Source organism: Sarcophilus harrisii, chromosome 4 (assembly GCF_902635505.1).
Source record: "Sarcophilus harrisii chromosome 4, mSarHar1.11, whole genome shotgun sequence".
NCBI classification, from domain to species: domain Eukaryota; kingdom Metazoa; phylum Chordata; class Mammalia; order Dasyuromorphia; family Dasyuridae; genus Sarcophilus; species Sarcophilus harrisii.
In genome coordinates, this window is record NC_045429.1 from 384,386,486 (window position 1) to 384,405,622 (window position 19,137).

The 19,137-nt window shown below is 34.9% G+C and overlaps 1 protein-coding gene across 1 annotated transcript in view; it reads right to left on the reverse strand.

Moving 5' to 3' along the window:
• The window catches only part of SMYD3 (SET and MYND domain containing 3), a 961,044-nt gene that overhangs the window by 642,778 nt on the left and 299,129 nt on the right, over nt 1-19,137 (reverse strand). The window lies entirely within an intron of this gene.

Here is a 19,137-nt window from a genome sequence, read left to right on the forward strand (position 1 = left end):
AAGCTTCTTCTTTTCATCCTTTCAAAGTAATGACGTCCACTTGTACACTAAGTGTTACATAAAGGAGAAAGCCTTTTTATTTTTTTCTACTGCACAGGTAGCTTGGTACTATGTCCTCACTCCCTGAAAAGAACATTCACTAAACTTGGTTCACTTCAAACAAGACCTTGCACAAGTTAGATTCATGCTCCAAAAGCATTCTATTTAACACACTAAGTCATAGCTTCCCAAGCTTATGGAAATTTTGAGTGCTCATTTCATAGCTGCTTTTTAGTAGACACTTAAGAAAGCAATATCTCACATATTCATCATTTCTATTAACTCACAGGTATGAAAATGTATGCATTAGGTGGTCCAGTAGATAGAATCCCAAGCCTGGAGTCAGGAAGACTAATCTTTATGAATTCAAATTCAGCCTCAGATACTTATTTAAACTGTGTGAGCTTAAGCAAATCACTTAACCCTGTTTGTCTCCATTTTTTCACCTGAAAATTGAGCTGGAGAAGGAAATGGCTAACCACTCCAGTATCTTTCATGAAAACTTTGAATGGGGTCATAGAGAGCTGGACCCAACTGGAAAAGTGACTGAATGACAATGAAAATGTACCCATTACAGTCAGTCAGTAAGGATTTGTCAAGTACCTACTATGTGCCAGGACTGTATTAAGCATTGAAGATACCAAGAAAGTCCAAAAAAGTTCTTGCTCTCAAGTAGCTCACACTCTAATGGGGGAGACAACATTAAAACAATCTATATACAGGATAAATTGGAGATTAACAATAATACAATTAGCTGATATTTACAAGGTCCTTTTATATTTGCAAACTTCTTAAGATACATTATTTTATTTAAGTTTCATCACCATTTTATAAGATAAATACAAGCAGTATGATTATACCCATTTTACAGATATTGATTTACAGAAATTGATATTCAGAAAAAGTAAATAGATGGCTAATATTGGTGGCAGGATCTTAATCTAAATCTTTTCTGACTCTGTCCAACTTTCTTCCCCCAACATCACAGTACATTTCCATTAGTTTCCAGTTAGATTCAGCAGTTGCTTAACTTTTTAGGCAGAGATAGCTGGACAATGTTTAATTCAATTAAATTTCTGAATTATTTATTAAGCACTTGCAAGGCACAGTGATATATGCAAGGAAGTCACAAAGATAAAAAGAAAGGCATGATCATTGCATTCAAGGTGCTAAATGGCTAGTAAAGCAGACAAGATAGATACTCAAAATACAACCTTACAAAGGAAATATGTAGAAGAAAAATACAAATTCCTCTAGAAGTTCAAAAAAGGAAGTTATTGTATCAAAATTTTGATCAGAAGAACATTTGAGATGACCTTCAAAGATGAATGGGACTAAAATGGGAAAAAATTTGAAGGACAAGAGTTAACTAGTTATAGGGAAGGGAAAAAGCAAAGAAATAGGGATGAGCCCTTGGGGAAGGAGTTCTTTCAACAGCAAGGAGTACTGTTGAGAGAGGGCATGGTATACATGAAAGGAAGTAGTGTGAGGTAAGCTTAAAAAAAAAAAAAAAAAAAAAAAAAGGGAGAATTCCAGGAAGAAGACAGAGTAAGTCAGTAAATTTCAAGCTCTCCAGATTTTCCCTTCAAACAGAACAAATTTGTACCTCAAGGTAGATCAAGATCAAGATCAAGAAGACTTGGGGCAGAACAGGGGTCATTCTGGCATAACCCAAAATGAGAAAAAAGACTCCAGACTTGGAATTAACCCATGTGAAATGCAAACATCTTCAGGCTAGCTACACAGAAATAACAAGTGGAGAGTCCTGGGGCTAGTTGAGTTTGGCTGGAGCCTCAGCAAGAACCACAGAAACTTTCTCCTCCTGATCTGTGTCCAGATGCAGGTCTGAGTCTCGGAAGACTTGAGGGAATCTTGGCTGATTAGGAATATCTAGCCCAGTTGTACTGCAAAGATGGGGCCCTGAACAAGAAGAAACCAGCACATCCATGAGTGCAGAAGCTGCTGGCTGCTGGCCCTGGCAAGAGGGAGGAAGCTCTTGGTTTGGGATTCTAGGTCAAAGGAAAGAGCTGAAGTGAAACTCAAGATATCATTCCCCTATTCCATGATTAGAGGTGATTATACTAAAACTTCTCTTTTTTAAAAAAAATGAACTGACAAAAGAAAAAAAGTCCAACCATAGAGACTTACTATGGGAAGAGGGAAGACTGGGATTCAGCTTCTGAGGAGGACAAAACAAAAAGCTTCTTCTACCTCAGAGTAATGTTAAATGGCCTATAGAGAATTTATAGATGAATTGAAAAAATCCATTATTAAAAAATCAAATGAGAGACATTGGGAAAAAATTTTTTTAAATAAAACCATGCAAGAAAAACAAGAGGATTATGGGGAAAAAATGTCAACCAACTAGAAAAAGAGATACAGAATCTTAAAGAGAAAAATAACTCCTTGAAAACTAGAATTGAGCAAGAGGAAGCCAGTAAATATATAAAAGATCACCAAATAACAAAACATAATATAAAGAACAACAAAAAAGAACAGAATGTGAAACATAAGAAGAATAACAGATCTGGAAAACAGATCAAAAAGGGGAAATATAAGAATAATTACATTACCTGAAAACTGACCAAAAAAAGAACCTTAAAACAAAAATACAAGAAATGATCCAAGAAAATTATCCTGAACTGAGAGAACATGAGGGGAAAGTAGAAGTAGAAAAAGCATATCCACCTATTACCACCTCAAAGAAATACTTTGTGGAAATCACATAGTAATGTTATTGCCAAATTTTAAAATCCCTAGATCAAAGAGAAAATTTTGCAAGAAAAAAGAAAAAAGCAATTCAAATATGCTAGATCTCCAATTAGAATTGCATAGGACTTATCAGCAGCAACAATAAAAAATTGTAAGTCTTGGAATCATAAATATCTGGCAATCAAAAGAACTAGGCCTCTGGCCAAAAATATCATATCTAGCAAAATTATTCATTATATAGAATAAAAAAATGAATTCTACAAATTTGCATATTTTCAGAATTTTCTTTCAATCAAACCCAAATTCAATAGGAAATTTAACATATAAGCACCAATACCAAAGATGAGTTTTGAGAAACTTAATATGGACAAATTGTTTATGTTTTTTACATGGAAATGTATATCATATGTTTAGGAATGACATTAGCAACTGGGTAGCTCAAAAGAAAGATTGAGCAGAGTTGAATTGGCTCTTAAAAAACCTCCTAGAAAAAAGTTAAAATACTAATTATGTTATACAAATGATACGCAGAGAAAGAATAGGTACAGAGGCACTAAAATTGAGAGTAAGGTTCATAGTTCTGAAAACCTACTCACATAAGGAATGGGTTAAATAGGCTACACTATATATATACCTTCAAAGGTATTGCACCCAATAAAATCTATAAAGAAAAAAAGAAAAACAGAAAAGCAATACACCACAAATGAAACAAAACAAAAGAGAACATTATTATGTGGCCAGCAGAACATCAGGGAGGATTCAAAATATATAAAACAAATGCCAATTTAATAAAGTATATATACACACACACACACACACACACACACACACACACACATATATATATATATATATTAGTAAAAGAAATTATATTCATGAGTGTCCATCTTTTCTTTAATTCCTTGTAAATTATTGTTTTGTTCTTTGCTGGGTACCTTTTTTACTTTACTCTTTTTTCTCTCTTTCATCCCCATCCCTCACCCCCAAGCAGGCTATAGTTAACAAAGGATATATTTACATATACAAATGTAGATATATACATACACATACACTTACATAGACACACATATATCTCCCTTTCATCTCCCCCTACCACTCCCAGACTTCTTAACTGTAGTTAAAAAAAAGATATATTTATGAATGCATATGTATATATATATATATACACATATGTATATACACACTCATACACACATATACCCTTTCCTAACCTTACTGACTCTTTTATTAAATTCTGCTCCCTAACTTGCCTTGCTGTTACTTAACCTTTCCCTCCCTTGCCTTCTTTCTTTACCCTTTGCTTCATCATCCACCTATCCCTCCCCACTCTCCCTTATTTCTTTATAGATTTTGGAAGGTGTCATACTCCTCATGGTATGCATGTAGTGTTGCCTATTGAACCCACTCCCAGTTTTTTGAACTACAAGCCCTCTTCCCCCCCTCAATGTCTCTACATTATATGTCACCCGTAATAACATTGTTTTGGATTCAGGTTTGCATGTGGGTAGATGCAGGTATATGTATACATGTGTCTGCATATATGTAGATATGTATGGGTACTGCTCTCTCTATATATATGTGTGTGTGTGTATGTGTGAGTGCATCTGTGCATGGGTATGAATGTGTATATGTATATACACACACTCCCGCATATATATATATACAGGAGTGGGGATGAATGGGTGTGGGGGGGTGTATGTATGTATGGGGTGTGGGGGGGGTGTATGTATGTATGTATCTATATATGTATATAACATATCTGTGCTTAACTATAGCCTGCTTGGGGAAGGAGGAAGATATGAAAGGGGGAAAAATGAATAAGGTAAAACAAATGCACAGCACAGAAAAATAATTTACAAGGAAGCAAAAAAAATGGACACTCATGAATATAATTTTTTCTATTATTATATAGCCTTTCCTGAACTGGTAATTTATTGTTACACATTTTGAATCCTCCCTGATCTTCTGCTGGGTATGTGACAATATTCTACTCTGTTCTGTTTTGTTTTCCTTTTCTGTTTTTCTTTTTTCTATTCTTTTTTTTGTAATAAAATGATTTTTAAAAAGAGATAGTTCGGAGCTAGAGGGAGAGTGTCTGAATTCAGAAGTTTGTAATCTTCATTTCCTGCTCAGCTACACTGTCTTGGACTGAGCTTCATCATTCCCCTTCATCTCCAAACCTCATCATCTTTTGAGATTATGTCAGTCCGAATTTCACATCTCATCAGTACCTTTAGTATCATTTACTTCTCTGATTTGAGGAAGTGTTGAAGGGGCAGAGCACTCCTCCCAAACCTTCATTTTAAAAAAGCTCCAAGGTCAACCATCTTTTCATTTCCTACCAGACAACTTTCCTTTGAACTAGATTCCATCATACCCATATCCCTGCTCTTTTTTAGTTTCCTTTGGTGTTTTTGTCTTCCCATACTAGAATGTAAGCCTTGACTCCAAGAACAACCTCATTTTTATATTTGTATTCCCAGTTCTTAGCACAACATTAGATACTTAGTAGGTATTTAATAAATGTTTAATGATTAATGGACTAGGTAAATGGAGGCCCTGAATGTGTTTAAGCAAGGAGATGGCACTTAGAGTTATATTTCAGGAAGATTACCTTGGCATGGTGGGCAGGTATGTATATTACTGATATCTTCATGATAACATCAGGGAAGGTATACATAGAGTAAGGGGCAGATGTAGTAGAAAGAATACTGGGCTTAAAGTTATATGACCTGAATTTGAATCCTGGCCCTACCACTTATTATCTGTGTAAACCTTTCAAAACAAGATAAAACTAACCCCAACACTGTGCCTCAATTTCCCTATCTGTAAAAATTAATGGGGTAAATTATGTAACCACTAAGGTTACTTCCAATCTCATATCCATGATATTATGAACTTTTGGTGCATCCATAGCAAAGCGAATGCAGATCCATTTGAGCACTAATTTGTAAATTCCATAAGCATAGTAATCTTACCTTATTTGTTTTGACATACCCAATGGGATCTAACAATAATGTGTTTTGAATTCTGTTGAATTAAAGGAAAAAACAGTTGAGAAAAATCTTACTGTTCCCAACTCTTCCATATGGAAGATGTCACAAAGCACTTTTCTCTCCTGTGAAAAGTCTTTCTAAAAGCACACAATAAAAGGAAATTAACTAGGAGTCAGCAACAAATCTTCATCTTCGCCCAACTCACTCTAGTCTGAATTCCTAAAAGTAGTAGCCCATGCACGGCTTCAGACAATCACCTCCAAGAAAAAAAAAAAAGGAACCCATGAGTGCTATCAAACATCTACCTACTGACCAGCACTAATCCCCATTCCCTTAAAATAATCAAAAATTCATGAACACTTGCCCTGAAGTCATTCATCACTTTCAGGAAAGATTCCATTTTCAGGTCTGTCTTCTTGGGACTTTTCCCCATTTATTTGAGTTTCTGGTGCTAAGACTCTTTAATAGAGAATTTGCTGGAGATAATGAGCTGTGGGCCAGCTGCTACATGTCAGTCTGAAACAGTCTTAACTTTCTGGAATATTTTCCCTTCTCTTCATGCTGGATGGCACTCCATTATAAGTTAGATTTATGGATTTGGAAGACATTGACTTGAGAGCAAGCATATGCTGGACTGCAACCATTTATTTTATTTTTGTATTTTAAGCTATTTGATATTCAGTGACACTCATTTTAAAACAAGATTCCTGAAATGTACCACAATTCTGTTTGACAGTAAAAGGTACATTGAAAAAGATAAAGGCAGTTGATCATGACATACTAAAAAATATATGCACGAGAGAAGATTGTGTGTGTATATCAAGATTCTCATTGCTTGGTATTTTTGAATGCTATATTAAAAAAAAAAAGACAGGAAACATTTTTAGCACTACATTTCACTGCATCTTTGTCCATGGCATTTTCTGCTGCCTATTAAAATTTTAACATGTTTTCTTATATGGCATCATTATTGCCAACTTTCCCTGGAGAGAAGTGTTTCAGATTTTATATTAGTCTATTTCCTCTGGTTGCAATCTTAACATGATTCATGAAACATTTTAAACACCTAAAATAAAAATGAGATTGTTTGCAATGATCTTCAAAATGTTAAGGTGGGTTCCTCATCTACCCATCCAGGTTCTGTATTTCTTCTATTAAATGAAGCAATACATTAGTCCATTGAGCAGAAGTATGCCTTTCAGGCATCATTAATGTTTTAAATTTTCATAAATCCTGGCTTGATTAAATAGGCCTTGAACCTGGACATTACTAAAAACGATCTAAGTAGGATAAAGTAAGCCATTAACTTTAATTTTTTCCTACAAATTCATCTTCAAACAAATTAAAGTTAAAAAATAAATCTTTTTTTAAAAAAAGAAAAATACTGGGGAAGAAAATAAAGATTCCCATGCTGGTAAAGTACACTTTATGCAATGTTTAGAAATGAATGGACATTTTTATAATAGTCACTCACCTACTTAATATGCATTTAATTCATGTGGGAGGCAGGCAGAATATATCAAAAAAGAAGATTTGAAATAAAAATGAGGCATGGAAGAACTAAAATTAAAGTGCCTCATTAAATTAATACATGCACTTATCTGAGGAATTATGGTTTTAGGTTTCAGTTGGACATTTTTCTAGAGAAGTGTTCACTTTCTTCCCAACTTTACTGGATTTTTACATTGCTTCAGGTTAAACACCTATTTCCTTCCCTCATCCCTCATCCCTCATTCTACACACCAAGACCCTGGACCACCAGTATATTGAAGGCTCCTCATTTTGACATTTCAAAGGTGATTGATTCTTTTGTGTAAAACAATTCCCAGGAATGCCTCCAATTTCGTGAAAAGTTATAGTCACCTCATTTTATTTTTTAAACATTCCCCCATGGGCATCTCCGATAATAAGTGATGATAAATAGCATGCCAGGTCAAGGTCCCAGCTAATGGCTTCTCACCCACTGTTATCCTAAAAGCTGTGCCAAGAAAACAGACGTATTCTCTGAAAGCCAAACAACTTCTAAACTTTGGGGAGAGACAGAAAGCAAGAGTGAAAGAGTGAGAGAAAAAGAGAGGGAGAGAGTGACAGATTCCCATCAAACACAGGAACTTCTCCTGAACTATGAACCACTTGACTTTAAGCCACAGTCCTGGAAGTCACCACTATACTGCATCTGTTGGAGAGTGGGAAGGGAGATGACCTGAGAGGGAGCAAAGAGAAAGTCTACAATTCTCTCTCTCATTTATATCCACCTGAGTTTCTAAGGGTACCATAAAGGATGCTCCGATCATGCGTCAGCAACAGCTGAACAAAATAAGAAGATGGCCATAGCTTGTGTTTGCTAAAAGCCATCAAATAACAGAATGTTAGAAAAAGAATAGAATAGAAATTCACTTCAGTTCTCTTATTTTATCAATGAAGAAATCGGTCCTCAGATGGAAGAATGAAGTCAACATTGTAATAAACTTCCATAGTTTTCATCTTCTCCCTCTTGCTTATTTAAAATCTTTCTTTCCTGCTCCTTCTCCATAAGATATACCCACCTCCATCACCCCATCCCTTGAAACTCTGTCCTACTCCTCAGTAATCTGCCTACCTAGCAAACGCCCTACTCTGACCCAAGACATATTAAGAACTTAGAGGTTCGTATCCAGACTGGCAGATGGGGAGGGTATTTTTATATGGAACAGATTCCTAGGGACAGGTCAGATCAGAAGGTCCCTAAATGAGTCTGAAAGATGGCACCCATCTTCAATTTTAAGAGTTCAGATGGAAGGAGTGGTGTTTGGTTATGCTAAAACAGTAATAAATAAACAGGAATCTCTCAGAGAATGAGAAGAGAATACATCCACTGAGAAATCAGCTCTTCTTTTCTTGGAGTAATTAATAACAAAAATACCACGACATTCCAGCCTCAAAGTACTGTTTCTGAAAAGCTATATACAAATAATTTTTTAAAAATATCAATCAAGACTTTTCCCAAACATTAAAAGGAATGCTATGGTGGATCCTTGTCTATGGCAAACAATTATGTCCCTGGTTTAACTGTTTTATAAATTAAAGATCTTTTGTAATTAGATTTTCTTTAAAGCAAGCCATACAGATTCTATAAAGTGACAACAGAATTGGTTTTGTGAGCAATCTACTTGTTCCACTTTCAGTAAGCAGAAAAAAAAATTTCTTTCTTATAACTCTATAGTCATCCCCTGGACTTTGTTATTGGTGAGAGGCATAGATTTACCCCTGGGAAGCAGGTTTCCTACTCAGCTTGCCCACTTTTAGGTCACAAAGGGCTTCAATCACTATCCAAGCATGTAAAAAAAAATCCATGTCATTCAAGAACTGCTGAAGCTTGAGCAATATTCAGAAAAAGCAAATTGGAGAGCAGACTTTTGTAGCTGAATCACAATGCTTCCCTTACCAACTACCAAGCGAATGAGAGGGAGAGGTCAAAGACCCAGATTTAACCTGACAAAAATTCTAGGTGATGTGCCTCCCTATGAAAGGTAAGAGAACTGGTATCTGACATTTATTCTTCCTACAGAACAGAATTGAAAAGAAATGCATTTCAATATGCAAGTAACAAATAGCTAAATAATTGGAGTGAGGGGAAGGGGAAGGGTAGAATTTAACAACCTAAGGGCTTTAGGGCCTTCACCTTCTTTGAGACCATGTCACCACCTGTGTCCACTAAGAATTACAGAGTAGCTTAACATTCTCATTAAAAGCAGAGCATTAATACTGATGAGATAGGCTGTCCCAAGAGAGAAAAGAAGCCCAATGCACAGGAATTAATTTTCCTATAATTATAAAAGATTCTCTATTGATAAAAAAATGTGCTTGAATTTTGATCATTTGAAAAGGTAATCAATCACAAAACAATGGACATTTCCTCACATGAAGTAGCATATGGTGGCAAGTGATATATAAGAATGACCTTTAAAAATGCTCTAGTTCTCCCAAATTATTATATATAAATGACATGATGGAGCTCATTTTTAGAGCTTTGTTCAAATTTCTTTGAATTTTTTTTGGGGGGGTTCTTAATTATGCATGTTTAAGAGAAGGATATTAATATCTACAAGAAACTTTTTCATATCTGTGCTACAAGTAATACAACTGACAATTACAGCATTTATGTTTTATGAGTTATTTAATTTGGGCCTCACAAGAGACCCAAAAGGTAGTTGTTTCTTTTATAGGTAAGAAAACTTCAGGTCCCATTGTTTATGACTTGGCCAAAGTCATACTAGAATCTGTTTAAAAGATTTCATAGATATATGTGATTATATTAGAGAGTGATAATATAACTTCTAAACTTTTTCTTCCTCCTTCTTTACCCAATAAACAAGAAAGCAAATGGGGACTTTATATCTAACCAGAAATGTTCAGAAGATTGTCCTTTCCATTAGCTTTAATAGCCAAAGAAGAATGAATAACCTAGGGGCATGATGAAGAGGAGATTCTAGACTCAGTCTCACACATAAGAGTCACATGGAAAAGGAAGCTGAGAAAATAGTATAGTGACCTTTTTCATGGGTATATGGTCCTTTGGTGGATTAGTTATCTACAAGTAGGGAGAATCAGGACATTTAAATTTCTCTTTCCTCTTTTTCTCATTGACTTCACATAAGTTGAAAGTCAATATGCTATGACTCCTTTGTTGTACCTGCCTTCAAGGAACATATAATCTAGTAGGAGAATTAGACATACATATGAATAATGACAATACAATTTTAAATGTGATAAGTGCAAAGAAAAAGTTCCAGTCACCCCAGTTCCGAACCAAATAAAATCGTCCTTGACTCTTCTCTCTCTTACTTGGCCCAAATCTAATCAGCTGCCGACTTTTCAATTCCATTTCCAAAACATCTTTCAAATCTATTAACTTTCTTCAACTCACACAGATATCAACCTTGATCAAGCCTGCATTACCCCAATTACTTTAAAAGCTCTGCTCATCTGCTGTGTGGTCTCTCTGTTCTTCAACAGAATCTTTACACAGATCTAACCATCCTCCTACTTTGCTCAATTACCTTCAGAAGTTCCCAATTGCAATACTATAAAATGTGAACATCTTGAGCAATTTGGAACTAGGTCCAAGTATCAAACTGTGCATACCCTTTGATCCAGCAGTGTTTCTACCGGGCTTGTATCCCAAAGAGATCTTAAAGAAAGGAAAGGGACCTGTATGTGCACGAATGTCTGTGGCAGTCCTTTTTGTAGGGGCTAGAAACTGGAAACTGAGTGGATGCTCATCAGCTGGAGAATGGCTGAATAAGTTATGGTATATGAATGTTATGGAATATTATTGTTCTATAAGAAATGATCAGCAGGAGGATTGTAGAGAGACCTGGAGAGACTTACATGAACTGATGCGAAGTGAAATGATTAGAACTAGGAGATCATTATACACAGCAACAAGATTATACAATGATCAATTCTGATGGATATGACTCTTTTCAATAATGAAATGGTTCAGGCCAGTTCCAATGATCTTGTGATGTAGAGACTCATCTACATCCAGAGAGAGGCTGTGGGAACTGAGGGTGGATTCCAGCATTTTCACTCTTTTTGTTGTGGTTTACTTGAATTTTATTTTCTTTCTTGGTTTTTTATTTTTTTGATCTGATTTTTCTTGTGCAGCAAGATAATTGCATAAACATGTATGCCTATATTGGATTTAACATATATTTTTCCATGTTTACATATACTGGATAACATGCCATTTAATGAGAGGAGAGGAAAAGGGATGGGGAAATTGGAACAAAAGGTTTTTCAAGGGTCAGTGTTGAAAAAAATTATGCTTGCAAAAAAACTTCAGTAAAAAAATGCAAACTCCTTAGCCTAAAATTTATTATGTCTTCCCCCCAAAAATCCTAAATCCTACACACCTTCCTAGTCTTATTTTATATTAATCTTCACAAATTTTATTTTCCATCCTAATACTACTGTGCTACAAGAAATGATGAGCTCAATGATCTTAAAAAAAACATGAAAAATATTGCACAAAAAATGAGTGAAACAAGCAGAATTCAAAGAATATCATATACAAACAATAACAGCAATATTGTTTTAAGAATCATTTTAAGCAATTAATAACTTTGATTATTGTAAATACCCAAATTAACTTCAAAAGATATATAAAAAATGCTATCTGCATCTAAAGGAAGAATTGATAAATAAAAATATACCTAGAAAGATTCTATATATATGTATAAATATATGTTCATATTTATATATGTATGTTCATATTTATATACATATTTGCATCTTTATATGTATATTTGTATATACATACAGATTTGTATATTTGTGGTAAAAAATCATAATAACTTTATCATATATTTAAAAGGTACAACTTTATTATATATTTAAAAGGTATAACCAATTGTACATAATAGATTAGCAGTTCCATGTACAATAACTTTTAAAAATTATACTATGTTATGGGAAGACTTGTTTTATTCAATAAATTAAAATTTTTAAATACATCCAAACTAGACTTCCAGATATTTTATCTTCCCTGTGAGTGCTCTGACTAGCATGCCCTATTCTCCTCATCTTTAACCTAAGATATCTTGTCTTCATTCATGATTTATCTTAGCTGCTACTTTCTATATGAAACCTTCTTTCTATATGAAACTTTCTTTATAGAATACTCTTTGGGATAAGTTTTGGGATAGAAGGAAAAATGTTCAGTAAGGATGAAAAGACAGATTTGGGCCAAAATGTACAGAACTTTAAAAACTAAATAGTGGAATTTCTATTTCAGTCTAGAGTCAAGAGGGAAATCATTGGAGTTTTCTGAATAGGGGAGAGCAACTTTGGCAACAGTTGGAGTTTGAAGGAGGAAGAAACTTGAGTCAGAGAGACTAATTTGAAGAGCTTTGTAATAATCTAAAGGAGAGGTGATGAGGGCATGAACAAAAATGGGGTAGATATGTAAGTAGAGAGAAGGGATCAAAAGTGACATGTTGTGGCAGTAAAAAAAAAAAAAATGGCAAGATTTGGTAACTGAGTGGAAATGTGTAATGAGGGAAAGGGAAAAATCAAGAATAATGCCCTGGGTAACATGGTACCTTCAACAGAAATAGGAAAGTTTGGAAGAAGGGTCGGGCTGAGGAGAAAAATAGTGAGTTCCGTTTGGGACATGCTAAAATACAAAAGCATTAAGGCAAGAGAGGGCAGAATGAGATCAAAGAAGGGCCAGTCCTCCATCTTGGTTAAAACCTGTGCAACTTGAGTTGCAATTTTGAGTGATCAAAAAATAAATATCTATGTGTCACAGCAAGTGAAATTTTCTGGCATTAAAATTATGCATCAAATAAAAGTAGTATTAATATTAAACATTACTTTCATTGTAATCTGTCATAGCAACCTCAGCAGCTGCCAGCATTGCCTGTCCATAGTTTCAAGCTCTACCTGTAGGCAATAATAACGATGAGATGGAAGAGCAGGTGAGAAATCAGCACTAGAGATATAAACTAGAAGTAAACATCATTAAGGTGATAATTGAACCTGTTGTGAATGGATTTTTTTTCCTATAGGATATGTTGTAGAGAGAAAATAGCATGAATATAGGATTTGTAGTCAAAAGACTTAGGTTCAAATACTAGCTTTACCATTTCACATTTGTGTGACCTCAAATAAGATCCAAATAAGATCTCAGTTTCCTTAACCATAAAATGTGAGAGTTGGATGCAACCTTTAAAGTCCCTTCTATCAGAGAAAGACGATAATTAGGAGAAAAGAGGAAAAATAGAGGAACAATAGGAGAAATACTGTATTGTTACTAGATATAATAAATTAACATAAAGTGATATTTATTATCCCCAGATATAATAAAATAACATAATATATTTATTGTCACCAGACATAATAACCTAACATAATATGATTTTTTCAGATGTTTTAGTAGTAGGACAGAACTAAGTAGAGATTGGTGAAGGGGCTCTTAAAATTGAAATTAATTTTCTTACTGTTGATAGGTTGGCAGCCATGATGTAGGTCACATCCTTGGACTTGATTCTATCATGTGGGATAAATTCAAAGGGGAGATTCAGAAAGCAAGTTAATTAGTAGAAAGAGATAAGACAAAAAGGGAGAGGACACCATTTCGGAAGTAGCTATACAACATTTAGAAGGCCTTAGCAAAGAAATTAGATATCCAAGCTATGACATTAAGAATGGGAACTTCACCAAACTTCCAATATTATTTCAGACCAAGTACCTACAGATAGCTCCTCTCAATTTATTATAGCATAAATTATTTTTAGAAGCATTCCTTATGACCAGAAGAGCTTGAAATTTTATATTTATAGATGAAGACTCAGATTGAGTATTGTGAAACCTGGACCAAGAGACCTTGATTCCAAAAGCAAAGAAACATCTCACTCCAGTCTCACTTTAGCATATAATTAGAACAATCTGACCAGAGATAAAGGATGTCTAAAATCTTAGTAAATAATTAAAAGGTCTTTAATGAGAAAACAGCATTTGGCTTTTTTTCTTGATTTAGCTTTATCAAAAGTATTCCACCTCCAAAAATAATGGAAATGGAAAAAAAAACAATGCAAATGATCTGATGTTGTTTTGTAAGCAACTAGATGAGGGAGGAGTTGGGGGCAAGGGGTCTCAAGGTTATAAGAGATGTAGTTTGATAACTCACTGTGTACCTGATATGAATTCTGGCTATAGCACAGCTGTGGCAGCAGAGCTGGCGGACTGTGCCCCATGCCCCAGTGGAAAGGTACTGAAAAATTAGCTACTGAACATAACAAATTGCCAGGCACTTAGCTCCGGCAGGTAATGACATTTCAAGGTGCACTCACAGATTGGGAATACAATCTATACTGTGCTCTCCAACTTTTCAGGACCACAGATCCTGTTCCCAACAATTTGAGTTATGTTTCTTTTGACTAGTTCCTTTGATTTTGTTATTTTTAAAAATGCTTCATTAAAAACAATTTTTTTTTAAATTTCCCTGGCTGAGAATTACTTCATTATTTTCCCAAAGCAGAAGTGCTAATAACTGGGCTAGAAAGTTTAAAGAGTTTTGAGGGTATTTCCATCTGGAGAAAAATGGTTCTGGAGTATAACTCAGATCATTATTGCATAGATTCATATATACCTTGGGCAGGAGAAAATGACACTTTGCAGCATACTTTCAAGAGAAATATACTCTTCTGCTCTCATGCCTACTTCCAAGCAACAAAAGCTTTAAAACACTCATTTCCTCTCCTTTACTAGCCCACTGGGCCTTAGTTTCCTCATTTGTAAAATGAGAGAGTTGGGGCTAGTTAATCTCTGAACTTTCTTCCGCAATTGATAGAAAGATTAGAGAGACAGACAGATAGATAAGGTAATAGATAGGGTGCATCAATAAAATGGTGCAATAGAGTGAAGAAGACAAGTTCAAGTCCCCTGTTGGACACTGACTGTGTGACCCTGAGAAATCCACTTAAATAAAATCTCCCTACTTCAGTGTTTCATCCATGTAGTGGGATTGTTGTCTGAATGTACTTTCTCCTTATCTCTACTGCTAAGAATTTTTGGCTTCCTTCAAGATTGAATTCAATATTAGCATTTCTGTGAAAGCTTCACTGGTGTCTCTAATTCTCATTTCAATCTCTTTTCTTGAAATATTTTCAACTTAAATATTTATTAAGTGTTTATGATAGGATCTGGGTTTTTTTTAAGACAAAAATGAAAGTTTTTTTTTTCCATTTAAGATACTGACATTGTACTAAGAGAGGAAAAGTAAAGAGAAGATAAGTACATATTAAGTAATTAAGTTTGGCTGAAAAATAGAAAAGTTTATATAAATTGGTAGTGGAGTTAGTATGTATATGTGTGTGAACTCTCCCAGATATATTCAGAAAATTGTTAGTAGGAGCAGAGAAGGCTAATGATGGGAGGTAACCAATGCTGGGGCTTAAAAGGATGTGAAAGATGACAAGATTGGGGGGGTTGGGGGTAAAAGATTGACTGGCAGAAGTCAGTGTACAGATGACAGGTGAACAACAGGATCAAGAAAGGGAAGAAAATGAGATCAGAACAATAGTGATAAGGAGAAATGGAAGGAATAACTAGAAGTCACACAAAGAACACATGTAGAATAAAGGAAAGAACAGGAGATGGAAAGATGGACAAACAGGATCAGACTTCAGAGTTCAGAATCATGGAGGAAATAGAATTATATATGGAACATAGTGAATTCCACTCCCCACTAGTCAGCTGAGGTAAATAGAGTAAAGGTATAGGGAATTTAGGAGTCTGATGAACCACAAGCCAATATGTACACTAAGTCGGATAAAAGAGTGGGAAGATGCAATAAGAGTAATAATAGTTCACATTTATATAGTGCTTTAAGATTTGCAAAGAGCTTTCATATATTATCTCACTAGATCATGCAACAAGCAAAGGGGGCACAGGCTTGCCACAGCGGACAAAAACCTTCTGAATCACAGGAATTAGGAGAGGAGGAGGTGGGAGTCTAATAGACATAGAATGAGGGAAGGAGGTTTCCAGGATCCTGTAATAAGAAACAACATGTCAATGGCTCTCTCTCTAAATACCAGGGAATAAGAGGAACCAGCAAGATCAGGTCAAGCATATGGGCTTGTAAATACCTAGAGATCAGGTCCCTAGGGACCTGGTGAATTCATAAATTGGGCATGCATTCCTTTGTCCCATTTTAATATGGCAATGAAGAACTCACACCCAGAAGACACCCTGAAAATATAGCATATACCTGGTATCTGGTTGGAACTATTATAGTTTGTGTACATACACTTGGACCCAATAGTGCCATTACTAGGTTTATAATCCTAAAGGAGGGAAAAGGACCCACATGTCAAAAATGTTTGTAGCAGTTCTTTTTGTGGTAGCAAAGAACTGGAAAATGAGTAGATGTCTTTCAAATGGGGAATGGCTGAACAAGCTGTAGTATATGAAGGTAATGGAATATTATTGTTCTATAAAAAATTATGATTTTAGAAAAATCTGAGCAAAACAAGCAGAACCAGGAATACACTGTACACAGAAACAGCAAAAATGTGCAATAATCAACTATGAAAGGCTTGGTTCTTCTCAGTGATTCAGTGATCCAAAACAATCCCAATAGACTTTGAACAGAAAATGCCATCTACATTCAGAAAAAGAACTAGGGAGACTGAATGTAAATCAACACATGCTAGATTCACTTCTTTTTTTCTTCTATATTTTTTTCTCTCCCATGGTTTTTCCCATTTGCTCTGATTTTTCTCTCCCAACTTGATTCATAAAGTAATGTATATTAAAAATAAATAAATTTACTAGAAAAAATGGAAGTATTACACTTTCCTGGTGGATTAAAAGGGACTAGACAAAGATCTTATATTGTTGTTGCTGCTGTTGTTTTCTTCTCAAAGCACGCAAATTTTATTAGAAGAGATTAAAAAAGGAGTGGGACAATTTCTTCTGAAATGGAAATCCTACATAATATTCCAATAGATTCATATAGAAGAGGACTGAGTGCAAAACTGTCAGGAAGGTTGTCATCTACCATGTGTTTTTGAAACTCAGCAAGGCAACGTCCTGCGATAGTACAGAGAGAATACCACTCTAGTATTATGTACTCAGTAATTAGCTTTTTCATCTATAGTTCAGAGGATCCTGCGTTTTATAAGGAGGACACTAGATTTAAGTAGGCAGCTAGACAACAAAGAAGATAGAAAGCCAAATGTGGATTCAGTTCAAATCAGTCCACAGACACTTACTAGCTCTATAATACTAGGCAAATCATTCAAACCTGTTTCTCACATCTGTAAAAATGAGCTAGAGAAGGAAATAGCAAACAACTTTAGTACCTTTGTCAAGAAGATCCCCAATGGGGTCACAAAGAGTCATTCATGACTGAAGCAACTGAACAACAAGATTTACAATCACAAGACCTGAATTCAAATCCCACTCTGCAAAGCACTGCATGGAGTAGTAGGAAAAGGATCAAAACCTAGGGTGAGAATCCTTGAGTTCAAATCTCAATATTTGTCCTATTTGTGACATGACAAGAAAGTCATTTAACCTTCCTGAAACTCAATTTCCCCCTCTGATACTGAAAATAAGAATATTTCCATTATTTGCTTCATAAGATTGCCATAAAGAAAGTGCATTGTAAGTGTAAGGGATGGGGCTGGAACAGGAATTTCATTAACATAGGGAACCCTCAGATGAAGAAACAAACTCCCTCAGCCAACTCTGATACCTTCTCAGCAACTTATATGAGTTGCCAGAAATATTAAAGGGTTAAGTGACTTGCCCAGAGTCCCACAGTCAGTGTGTGATGGAGAAGGTTCAAGTCCCCTAATCTTTTTTTTCCTGAAACCACCTATCTCCTACATCTCAACAGTCCTTCATAATTAGCAATATGTATATGATTATTGTATGAAAATATACAATAATTATATGATAATATATTAATATTATATATCCTATTAATATACTAGCATATAATAATTGTATCATAATATCATAATTAACATTTCGTGATTATATTATTACTTTGTGACTATAGGCAAATAAACTATTAACCTTTTGGTGAAGGGATTTTGGGGTCATGGACTTCTTTGCCTGTCTGATTAAGTCACTTTTCAAAATGAATCCCTTCTGAGAATAATGTTTTTATATGCACAAAATGAAATACACAGAATTACAAAGGAAACCAATTATACTGAAATATATTTATATATATATATTTTTAAATTCAGAGCTCCCAAGTTATGAATCTCTATCATAAGGTCTCAATTTCCTTGTCTGTTATAAGAAGGGTTGGATCACCTTCCAGATCTAAAATTCTATGGTCCAGATGTTTACATTAAATCTATCACCCTTACCCTTCATTACCCATAGATCTATCTCTGAAACTGCTTTCTAGACATAATTCTCTATCTCCATAAATGTGTGTTATTTCCCCTCAGATATATGATCTTGTCCTTTTTATATTAAACTTTGTGTCCTCCTGCTGAGAGCATTTTCATGAGGCAGTCCATGTTAGCTTATTTTCAAATTAAGCCACCTTCTCATATTATATTTTCCTGAAATGTATTGCCAATTCTAAGCACGTCTGAGGCATGCACAGTTCTTCACATTATTCACTTACCTCCCTTTTGCTTTCTTCCTTGCTTTCCCCATATATTCCTCCTCTCTTTTTCTCCTTCTATTACCTCCCCCAAGAGTACTGAAGCATTCTGGACTGTCAGGGTAAACCAGAAGCCACATTCAAAGAAGTTTTTCTTTATTGACTCATAATTCTACATCCCTGCACTAAATTCTTTTTCTACTTTCTATGCAACTTCATTATCCAAGCTATTTAAATACTCCCAGCCACTATGACCCTTTTGAAATC